We start from the raw sequence: 11,748 nt of genomic DNA on the forward strand, positions 1-11,748 counted from the left end.
TTCAGGAGGGTGGCTGGTTCTGCCATTGGGGTGCCAGGACAGAGACGAGCTTGGTCCTGCGGAGTCATAGCTGTTTGGAGTTGCTGAGAAATGCCGGGTTACCCAAGAGAAAAGTGATTTATTCTCGGGATGGAACATTTGTAAAAGACCCCCCCCCCCAAAACCTCCACATCCCTGCCAATTCTCTAAATAGATTTGCAGCTCCGCTGCTAAGAGGCCATGGTCAGTAAGTGCTCCCTAGACACAGTTCACACACAGCTGTGTGACCCCTGTGTGCGTCTGGTAGGTGGTTTTGGTCCAGCTAGCCTGCTGAGAGAAAGCTTAAACCCCGCCAGGACCCGCTCACCACCACCTCCCCCTCTTATTCACACTCTCCCACTCACCCGTCACTTTGTCCACTGTGGGACTACTGGAAGAAATAGGGGTTAATTGGCCAACTGTGGAGTATAAAAACCGACACGGGAGGATGTGCAGCGGTGTGGAGCGTGATGCTAATCGATCGACTGTGTGCGCTACAGGAAGTTGTGGTTATTCCACGGTCAGACCAGGCTATGACTCAGCAGCACCGGGGGTCTGGATTGTGGTTTCCCCAGTCAGAGGGATAGGCTCAACGACATTTGCTACACAGAGATAATTGTTTCCCGTGTAGATACAACCACATCAAAAACTAGGATGGGACAATATCTAGTTACAGTTATCAGTCAAACCTGAAGGTGCAGGAATCTGTGAATGTTCACTTAGAAGGTGAATGCTTCCCACTTGAGCGTGGGCGACACTCCATTTAAACTAACTTCAGTGGCCCTCAACCTAGATCAAGACAACCTCTCCCTCAACTTGAGCAGGACAAAGGAGATGATCATGGGTTAGAGAAAAAGGAGGGCCGAACACACCCCCATTCACATTGATCAAGTTCCATCGTGTCCACATCACCAACAAACTATCATGGTCCAAACACACTAAGACAGCCATGAAGAGGACACAACACCGTTTCCCTCTCAGGAGACTGAAAAGATTTGGCATGGGGTCCCCACATCCTCAAAACGTTACACAGCTGCACCATTGAGAGCATCCTGTCCGGTTGCATCAGTGCCTGGTATAGCAGCTGTTTGGCATCCGACCATAAAGTGCTACAGAGGGTAGTACGTATGGCCCAGTACATCACTGGAGCCAAGTTTCCTGCCATCCAGGACCCATATACAAGGCAGTGTCAGAGGAAGGCCCAAAAAATTGTCAAAGACTCCAGTCACCCATGTCATAGACTGTTCTCTCTGCTACAGCACGGCAAGCGGTACCAGAGCACCAAGTCTAGTTCCAAAAGGCTCCTTAACAGATTCTACCCCCAAGCCATTAGACAAGATAAGAACAATCAAACTATACTAAACCCAAAGTATTTGCATTGACACCACCCTCCCCCTTTTTGTTTTTACACTGCTGCTACTCGCTGATTATTATCTACAGTCACTTTACCCCTACCTACAGGAAGCGGCGCAGGTCCTAATCCAGGCACTTGTCATCTCCCGTCTGGATTACTGCAACTCGCTGTTGGCTGTGCTCCCTGCCTGTGCCATTAAACCCCTTCAACTCATCCAGAACGCCGCAGCCCGTCTGGTGTTCAACCTTCCCAAGTTCTCTCACGTCACCCCGCTCCTCCGTTCTCTCCACTGGCTTCCAGTTGAAGCTCGCATCCGCTACAAGACCATGGTGCTTGCCTACGGAGCTGTGAGGGGAACGGCACCTCAGTACATCCAGGCTCTGATCAGGCCCTACACCCAAACAAGGGCACTGCGTTCATCCACCTCTGGCCTGCTCGCCTCCCTACCACTGAGGAAGTATAGTTCCCGCTCAGCCCAGTCAAAACTGTTCGCTGCTCTGGCCCCCCCAATGGTGGAACAAACTCCCTCACGACGCCAGGACAGCGGAGTCAATCACCACCTTCCGGAGACACCTGAAACCCCACCTCTTTAAGGAATACCTAGGATAGGATAAGTATTCCCCCCCCTTTAAGATTTAGATGCACTATTGTAAAGTGACTGTTCCACTGGATGTCATAAGGTGAATGCACCAATTTGTAAGTCGCTCTGGATAAGAGCGTCTGCTAAATGACTTAAATGTAAATGTACCTACATGTACAAATTACCTCGACTAACCTGTACCTCCGCACATTACTTGGTACCGGTACCCCCTGTATACAGCCTCATTAGTTATTTTATCAAGTCAAAGCCTCATTGTTCTTTAGTGTATTTAGTAAATATTTTCTTAACCAATAGCACAGTTAAGAAAATGGAGTTAAGGGGCTTGTAAGGAAGAATTTCACGGTAAGGTCAACATCTGCCGTATTTAAAGCATATGACAAATAAAATTTGACTTGAGGTTAGTGCCCAGGTTGTGAGTTCGATCCCTGGCCGAGTGTGACCAAAGACTGCAAAAATGGGACCTGATGACTGTCTGATTTGCACTCAGCACTAAGGAGATAGATTAGCATCCTGTCCAGAGGGTTCACTCATCTACGATAACCGATAATTTCAATAAGCATTTTTCTACGTCTGGCCACGCTTTCCACCTGGCTACCCTTATCCCGGCCAACAGCTCTGCACCCCCTGCAGCAACTTGCCCAAAATCTGGATCCCTACAATCAGCTGGGCTAGACAATGGACCCGCTCTAAATTTAACCGCCAAAATTGTTGCAACCCCTATTACTAGCCTGCTCAACCTCTCGTTTCGTCTGAGATCCCCAAAGATTGGAAATCTGCCGCAGTCACCCCCCTCTTCAAAGGGGGAGACACTAGACCCAACCTGTTATAGACCTATATCCATCCTGCCCTGCCTTTCTAAAATCTTTGAAAGCCAAGTTAACAATCAGATCACCCACCATTTCAAATCCCACCGTACCTTCTCCACTATGCAATCTAGTTTCCGAGCTGGTCATGGGTGCACCTCAGCCACGCTCACGGTCCTAAACGATATCATAACCGCCATCGATAAAAGACAGTACTGTGCAGCCATCTTCATCGACATGGCCAAGGCTTGACTCTGTCAAATAACCGCATTCTTACCGGCAGACTCAATAGCCTTGGTTTCTCAAATGACTGCCTCACCTGGTTCACCAACTACTTGTCAGATAGAGTTCAGTTAGTCAAATCGGAGAGCCTGTTGTCCGGACCTCTGGCAGTCTCTATGGCAGTCTCAGGGTTAATTTCTCGGCCGACTCTTTTGTCTGTATATATCCATGATGTCGCTCTTGCTGCTGGTGAATCTCTGATCCACATCTACGCAGATGACACCATGCTGTATACATCTGGCCCTCCTTTGGACAAACCTCCAAACAAGCTTCAATGCCATACAACACTCCTTTAGTGGCCTCCAACTGCTTTTAAATGAAAGTAAAACTAAATGCTTGCTCTTCAACCGATTTCTGCCCACACCCGCCCGCCCGACTAGCATCACTACTCTGGACGGTTCTGACTTAGAATATGTGGACAACTACAAATACCTAGGTGTCTGGATAGACTGTAAACTCTCCTTCCAGACTCACATTAACCATCTCCAATCCAAAATTAAATCTAGAACCGGCTTCCTATTTCACAACAAAGCCTCCTTCACTCATGCTGCCAAACATACCCTCGTAAAACTGACTATCCTACCGATCCTTGACTTTGGCGATGTAATTTACCAAAAATCCTCCAACACTCTACTCAGCAAACTGGATGTAGTCTATCACAGTGCCATCTGTTCTGTCACCAAAGCCCCACATACTACCCACCACTGCAAACTGTATGCTCTCGTTGGCTGGCCCTCGCTACATATTCGTCACCAAACCACTGGATCCAGGTCATCTATAAGTCTTTGCACCGCCTTATCTCAGCTCACTGATCATCCCCAAAGCCAACACCCCCTTTGGTCGCCATTCCTTCCAGTTCCCTGCTGCCAATGCCTGGAACGAATTGCATTTCTTAAAAAAATAAAATAAAATATTAAAGGCACAGAAGCTGGAGACAAATGTCCCTCTCTAAGCATCAGCTGTCAGAGCAGCGTACCGATCATTGTACACAGCCAATCTGTAAATAGCGCTCTATTGTCTTTACCTCCCTAATCTTCTACATTTGCACATGTAACAGTATAATTTTAAACCGTCCCCTCGCCCATACCCGGGCGCGAACCAGGGACCTTCTGCACACATCAACAACAGTCACCCTCGAAGCGTCGTTACCCATCACTCCACAAAAGCCGCGGCCCTTGCAGAGCAAGGGGAACTACTACTTCAAGGTCTCAGAGCAAGTGACGTAACCGATTGAAACGCTATTTAGCGCACACCGCTAACTAAGCTAGCCGTTTCACATCCGTTACACACACACACACTGTACATAGATTTTTCTATTGTGTTATTGACTGAACGTTTGTTTGTAACTGTGTTGTTTTTGTCGCACTGCTTTGCTTTATCTTGGCCAGGCCGCAGTTGTAAATGAGAACTTGTTCTCAACTGGCCAACCTGGTTAATTAAATAAAAGGTGAAATACATTTTCAAAAATCAACTCATAGGCTCCTGTCCTACGAGCTGTTCCAGCTACTTTCTTACAGTCCATTTATCAGTCCACCGATAACAGCCAGTTGATGGAACTCCCCTCTCGGCTCCACTAGCATGCCAAACCCCCACTACAGTCAGGCACATTGAAAGGCTTAAGTACACAAAGCAGGGCCCTGCTGGCAGGATCGCATGTGAAACAGAGCGCAAGCACACATTCTCCAACTTGAAAAGAGGGGATGATATCAGATTCTATGAACATCCACGTCTAAGAGAACCCGCGTGTCAAAGACATTTTACGTCTGTTTATAATATGCTTTCAAGAGTCAAAGCATGAAGCCTCTCGGACTTTCAAATTGAGGATTAGGGCCTAGTCTTGAGTTTTAGAGTTTGGCTTACTGGACTTGACGAAATGATTCATTACCACCCTAGCTAAATACAGTGACAGCAGTAGAAAACAGTGGACAGTTCCAAGACGGTAACAGCATGGTTTTACATTACAGCAGCTACATGGTGTCATTAGCAGTGATTCATCGGGAGAAACGCAAAGCCTTAGCTAATGTTATTGTGTTAATTGACATAGCCTGGAAAACAGCCTGGAAAACAGCTAGCAGTCAACTGGCAAATAAAAAGAAACGATGACTTGCAAGTCATTCAACAAGTCAATGTAGGTTCTATTTGACCGTGTAACACAATAATGTCTAACCAGTAACTGATTAAATAACCATTAGATGTGTCGAAAGTGTATCACACCAGACCAGAGGGCATACAGTTGCCGCAGACTGGAACGAGCTAATTGGGTAATTCATGTTTACGCTCCTCGCACTAGGAATTATAGGAGGTCAGTGTTGTCTCTGAGGTGTGGAAGTGCAGAGTTGGATCAGATTACACAGAGAAGGGAAGCAGGGAAGGAAGAAAGTGTGTAGCGGTAGAACTAGGCCTTCGTGTCTGCGTGGCTTCTCTGATGTAACAACGACAGTGTGTTTCCCCCGTCTCCATTGTTATAGAGCCCTCAAACTCAACTCTGGACCCGAAGCCAGTTCCACCCCCCCCTCCATTGTTCCCCTCTAACCAAGGACCGATTTAGACCTGGGACACCAGGTGTGCGCAATTAATTATCAGGTAGAACGGAGAACCAGCAGGCTCCGGCTCTTGTAGGGAGTAACGGGAGGCTGTGTTGTCACTGCAAGGAAGGACGATGCTGCAGGAACTCTGATGTAACATGCTGGGCTGCTGTCCACAATTACTCTGTATGAAGGAAGAATGGACAAGGAGGCTTGTGTCACAATATCTAGGGTGAATGGGAGGACGGCAATGGGAGTGAATGGAAATAAGTATTTTTATAGTGAACTCAGTTTCTCAGTGCTTGAGGGGACTATACAAGAGTTTTGCACAGAGCAACTAGAATGGATGTTGTCTGTCATGGTCTGGACAGCGAGGTTCGCTTGGTCTAAAGCCGTCCTTTAGGGTTAGTGGGGAGGCTTCGCCTGCTGCAGCGTGGATACTGGATATATGCATGGCTGTACTGGTGAGCATTGAGGCGATACGACAGATGATGAATATTTCAGAAAGATCAGAGGCGCGAGGGGAGGCTAGGGAGAGCGGGGAGGATTCCATGAGGGGACGCGAAAGAATAACCCCCCCAGAAGAAGTTAGTCTGACTAAGCCTGTACCAGACATCTTTGGAGGGGAAGCTGGAGTATTTGCATTTACCTGCAGTGTTTAGGCTTCCACTTTAAAAAAAAAGTTCTTCGTGTAAACCGTGACCAACACAAAAGACGACAGGGGACTGAAGCACGGAGGGAAGAATTTACAAATAACCTTTTTCTTTCCTTCCTTGGTGTGGTGAGGTTATTGTGAGGCGTTGCTTCCATAAAGGCCACCTACACGCCACACGTCAATCCTCGCAACAGACACTTCATATCTGTGTGTGAATTATAGTCACTCCTCTAGAGGAGGCTGATGATTCTCTTCTCTGATACGGCGTCTCGACGGGGAAGAATTCCCAGAGTCGCTAGCGTTGCTTTTCCACCGCACCCGCACTTCCTCCCTTCTCCTCTCCCTGCTCATTGGAGTGCAATTAAACAGATGACTAGGAAGTGGGAGATGAGAGAGCAGGGTGAAGAGGGACACCACGGCAATGACGAGGAGTAATCATCCAAGTCGACTTACTGAGAAGCACTGCCGAGTGTAGGCTAAACGAACCTGCCCAACTGTAAAACCTGTGTTTAAGTCACCCATGGATTCAGGAATCTAGTCCACTCCAGTCCCTCCCTGCTTGTGAAACTGTGTCAGTAATGAAAAAAAAAAGATCAAAAGGTAATATATTCATAAAAGAAACAGACAGTAATGGATGCAGCTATTTCCAGCATGCCGTCAGCAGATGTGGCCTGGTGGTTTATGAAGAGCTGTCTGATAGGAGCAGACTTGAAAATAATACAGTTGGCAGAGTAGTACCAGACTTCCAGAGCACCGAGTGATGGGGAGAAACGGTTGTTAGGCCTCCCCGGAAAAAAAAAATGTATTGAGTGAATAACTCATATTCATGATGGTAATAAGAGCACAGCTGTGTTGGTCGCCCGGGCGATGCCAGCTTGGATGGAGTCTTTCATATCGTGCCACCTCTGCCACTCCATTGATGACTGGCTTCCAAGACGCTTTGGGCCCCTTTTGCGTGCTTCAATCATAGCATTCTCCAAGTTAGAGGCTCAGGCGTCAGACCTACCTGCTGTTTTGCAGGTAGGTCTTCATATCTTCTGTTCTGCCCTTGTGTAAATGTCCTTGACATTTGCAACAGCCGTCCAATACGGAAGTCGCCTTAGTCTGGGGATAACATATCAAAAGATAGTGATTTTTATCTTTGTTCTATGCCTATCTTTTGTTTAAATAGTGGCAAAGGGGAGGGTAGAAGTCAGAGTAAATCTGCTTTGGGTTGATAACAGCATTGTCTGAGAAGAGATCTTAAGCCCCTGTCCGGTTGATTGAACCCTTCGGAGATTAGACCGCTATCGCCCCACCTCCTCTTTAACCCCAGATAGAAGACGAGTCCACATCATGGCTGACCAGAAAAATAATCCCAATCTTCCACACCCACATGTAGCCTACACATGCACGCAAACACGCTCAACCTGGATACACACATTGGCACCGAGGCCTGGTCCCACGCGTGGTCCGATTAGGTTCTGCGGCATAACGGAGCTCTCTGTGGTGCTCAGGCGCCACCGGGGAGGGAGGGCATGGGGTGAGGAGAGAGACTGAAGTCAAGAAGAGGGAGGAGAATTAGGCAGGGAAGGGTCACATTTGAGAAGTGGCAAATGTGGGACCAAGTTAGAGACGCATGGAACAAGACAGCATGATGGGGGGAATAAGATAGGAAGGAAAAGAAAGACGAGGACAATATTGTTGGACAATATCAAGGAATTAAGCAAGGGGGAGGATTAGCGCCAGTATGACCCCAGCTGCAGCTGAAAATCTCAGCCTTCACCCCCCCTCCCCTCCCAGATTCAGGACGCTGTTGAATGCCAAAAAAACTTGGTTGTTTTGATGCCATTGTTCTTGGTTGTTTCTGGTCGTTGGAATGGCATGATCATGACTGGTGTGAGAGGAGGGAGCTCTCCATTTTGACAGACATCTGTCCAGCTCTAATGCCAGGCTGTGCCATGTCAAATATGACTTGGGACAATTTTAAAAGTTGGTCTTGGGAGTCTTTGAAAAGACTAAACCGCGTAAGATGAGCGAACGAGATAATGTTATTTCGGGTTGCATGTTGAAAGTGGATTTACTTGTGAAATAAAATGAGAGGATCTGTGCTCTGTTATCGCAGTGGCATAGAGTGGGGTAGTAAAGCTCCTGTAACTAATGGCATATGGTTCCCTTTGGTCAAGGATGAAGTATGAGGCAACAGAGGTTCACTGGTATGGATAATGTCTTCAGCCTGAACACCTGGTTTGTGTCCAATGGGCCTTGATCAAAAGTAGTAGTGCACTATATAGGGAATAGGGTGCCAATTGGGACAAAGACCTGGACATTACTGGCACTGGTTCCCTTCTGGATCTGAACTGCCCTAAAAGAGAATGTATTGTAGGTGTGAAGGTCCTGTAAGGACATTTTGGTATCAATGCCTCATTGTTGATCAGTATTATTCATCCTAACCGATGATGCATGTATGAACCATGCAGGCACTCATCATGTCATGCCCCACCCCCAACTCACTGGGTTGTCAAAGCCCCCAGCAGAACCCTTGAATAGAGATTATACTAGGAGCTCCCGAGTGGCACAGTGGTCTAAGTGCAAGAGGTGCCACTACAGTCCCTGGTTCAAATCCAAGCCGTATCACACCCGGCCGTGATTGGAAGTCCAATAGGGCGGCGCACAATTGGCCCAGTGTCATCCGGGTTTGGGCGTCATTGTAAATAAGAATGTGTTCTTAACCGACTTGCCTAGTTAAAAATAAAAAATAAATGAAATGCTGTATAGCCTTCTGTATGACAAGAGCTTTGGCCCCGACTAGGGGGGCAGTGGATTTGACAATGGATGAGGGGTAAGAAACTTTGATCATCTCTCACTCTGTGCTGTGTACTGTCACACCACGAATGACTTTCAGCTCTATTCTACTGAAGGATAAAGGAAACCGCACATTGCTCTTGTTAGTATCACTGATCTTGAATAAACTTTATTCTATTGGAATTTGCATGATGTTAAGTTGATCAATAATAGTTTGCCCCAAGAAAATGTTGGCACATCTATTTGGCAGGAACAGAGTTGGACAAAACCTTGTAGCGGCAAACTAAAAACATTTTCTCTTTAATCAGGCAGGAAGGAGTAAACAGTTTGTTGCATAACGTTTTGTAACAGAGGAAACGTTTTGCAACGGTATCTGTGTAATGAATACACCCACGATAACTAAATGTCCGACTTTAACGACGTTTGGGTGGCGACTAGACACTTGACAATAGGAAAGGAACATTACGCTATTCTGCCATCAAGTTCAGAGACAAATACAAAAATTGACGGGAGACAGAATGTCAGAGACAGGCTACATTGTATCCAGACCGGGAAGAACATTTATGGAACGCTGGAGAATCGTGTTTCCAGTTTAGAGACAAGCGCAACACAGGAATGGAGAAACTGTGACTATCCTATCTCACTCGACTCACTTGACACGAATTTACTCTCTCTCCGAAGACTGTCAATACACGGGAATGTGACAATAAATACAGATCTTTCTTACCTGTCAAAATACAATAAATTGTTTCGAATATTCCAAAGTCTACGCAGGTCCACAAACAGACTTTAACAACGATATACTTTGTCCTCTCTGCCTCACCTCAACTGCGGTAGGATGATACTCAGAACAATGAGTAAAAAGCCTAACACCAGCGACTCCGCCTCTCTTACCATAGTGTTGTCGACCCGACCCGACCCCACCCTTCACTTCTCCACAATTTGGAACGTAAACGCAATTGGCCAGAACAAAACAAATGTGGCGTTACTTGGGTCTATACAGTAATATGAATATTAATGTTGTTTCCCAAACGTATTTTTGGTCAACTACGTTACTAAAACATTGTTGTTTGTTTTCGAATTTACAACGAAGAATAAAATGTTAGTGGGTAGCATGGCCTGCTCACACACAGGGCATTAGTCTACCTGTGTGAGAAAGTAGCCCACAGAACGGCCACACCTTGGGCTACGTCATGAAACTTGCCAAGACAGAAAGGTGAGTCACATGGGTAGACTAGCTTTTATGTCGCGAAGTGGTGGCATAAAATCGTATCACATTTTTATAGAGAAGACAGCCCACAGCGGTAGAAAAAGTAAAGACACCTTAATAGAAACATACTAAAGTAAAAAGTGAAAGACAGCCAGTTAAATCACTACTTGAGTAAAGTCTAAAGTTTAGATATACTTAAGAATTCAAAGTAAAACTATAAATAATGTAAAATTCCTTATATTAAGCAAACCAGACGCCACCATTTTTTTGTTTTTAAAAATGGATTTACTGATAGCCTGGGCACACTCCAACAAACAAAGCATGCGTGTGTCGTGAGACCATCAGATCAGAGGCAGTAGGGATGACAAGGGAGGTTACCTTGATAAGTGCATGAATTTGACAATTTCCCTGTCCTGCTATATATTTAAAAATGTAACTGGTTCTTTTGGGTTTCAGGGAAAATGTATGGAGTAAAAAGTACATTATTTTCTTTAAGAATGTAATGAAGTCATAGTAAAAGTTGTCAGAAATATAAATAGTGAAGTAAAGTACAAATGCCCCAAAAAGCTACTTAAGTAGTACTTTAAAGTATTTTACTTAAGTACTTTACACCACTGCGCACAAATACACTTCACAAACGTCTGTGACTTTCACCATGGAGACAGCCCACACAAATACACTCATACAAACCACAAACATCTGTGACATTCACCATGGATTTAATGTAACCAGGCACTTTTGCGTCGTTTTTATTGTCAGCTTTTTCTGATTTTTTCCCCCCGAGGAAAATCACACAGACTTCATCCAAGACCGTAAGGATGGGGTGTTGTTGCCACTAGACACCCATCTAAGGTCATGAGACAGGGAGAAGGAGAAAGTGCATCCATAATTTTAACTCACATTCGCGCTCTCTTTCGTCTTTTTGAAGAAAAACAACTTTCTCAGTGGGCACGGAGATAGTTTTAGTAAGTTGTGGATAACAATTCAAAGTGACATCCTGCATGGTGTTAGGAGTCTCGAAAGGATATAGTATTCGGTTACGTGAGGAAAGTGACAGAGAGAAGGTGAACATGTGGAAAGTGTTTCTCTCTCCAATGCTGTATGACAGACTGAAATAGGTCAGTCCATATCCTGCCTCGGGGTGTATTGTTTTCAGGCTAGCAGCTAGCTGTCCATTGTGACAGCCATATTCTATACCCCTAGCCTGGATGAGACAGGGGCCAGGGCCGGTGGCACGGCATATTGGGTCAGTGCTGCTGATTTTATAGGCCATGCGTCTGGGTGTAAAAGCATGTGTGTGGTTGACAGACGAATGTCTGAAAGCATTAGGGCTAATTGGCACTTCTCGTCACAAGCTTATTTACTTTGTGTCTGTGTTGCCTAGCCTACTCTTAGTAAATTGCCGTTGTGAGTGAACCTATTAGAACCTAACATGTAAACCTATTAGGAAGAATGTATCGACAACTTTCTGGTCAGGGAACCTGCAATTTCTCCCAAAGTTGAGATCTGGCTTGAC

The 11,748-nt window shown here is 45.8% G+C and overlaps 1 protein-coding gene across 4 annotated transcripts in view; it reads right to left on the reverse strand.

Moving 5' to 3' along the window:
* LOC124015242 (junction plakoglobin-like) overlaps positions 1–9,899 on the reverse strand; it is a 31,103-nt gene extending 21,204 nt beyond the window's left edge. For all 4 annotated transcript variants that reach the window (XM_046330319.1, XM_046330318.1, XM_046330317.1 and 1 more), the window contains exon 1: positions 9,750–9,899. The gene's annotated coding sequence lies outside the window, so the exon portion shown is untranslated. The remainder of the gene's footprint in view (positions 1–9,749) is intronic.
* Positions 9,900–11,748: the final 1,849 nt, after the last annotated feature.

This window comes from Oncorhynchus gorbuscha, linkage group LG26 (assembly GCF_021184085.1).
Source record: "Oncorhynchus gorbuscha isolate QuinsamMale2020 ecotype Even-year linkage group LG26, OgorEven_v1.0, whole genome shotgun sequence".
NCBI lineage: Eukaryota > Metazoa > Chordata > Actinopteri > Salmoniformes > Salmonidae > Oncorhynchus > Oncorhynchus gorbuscha.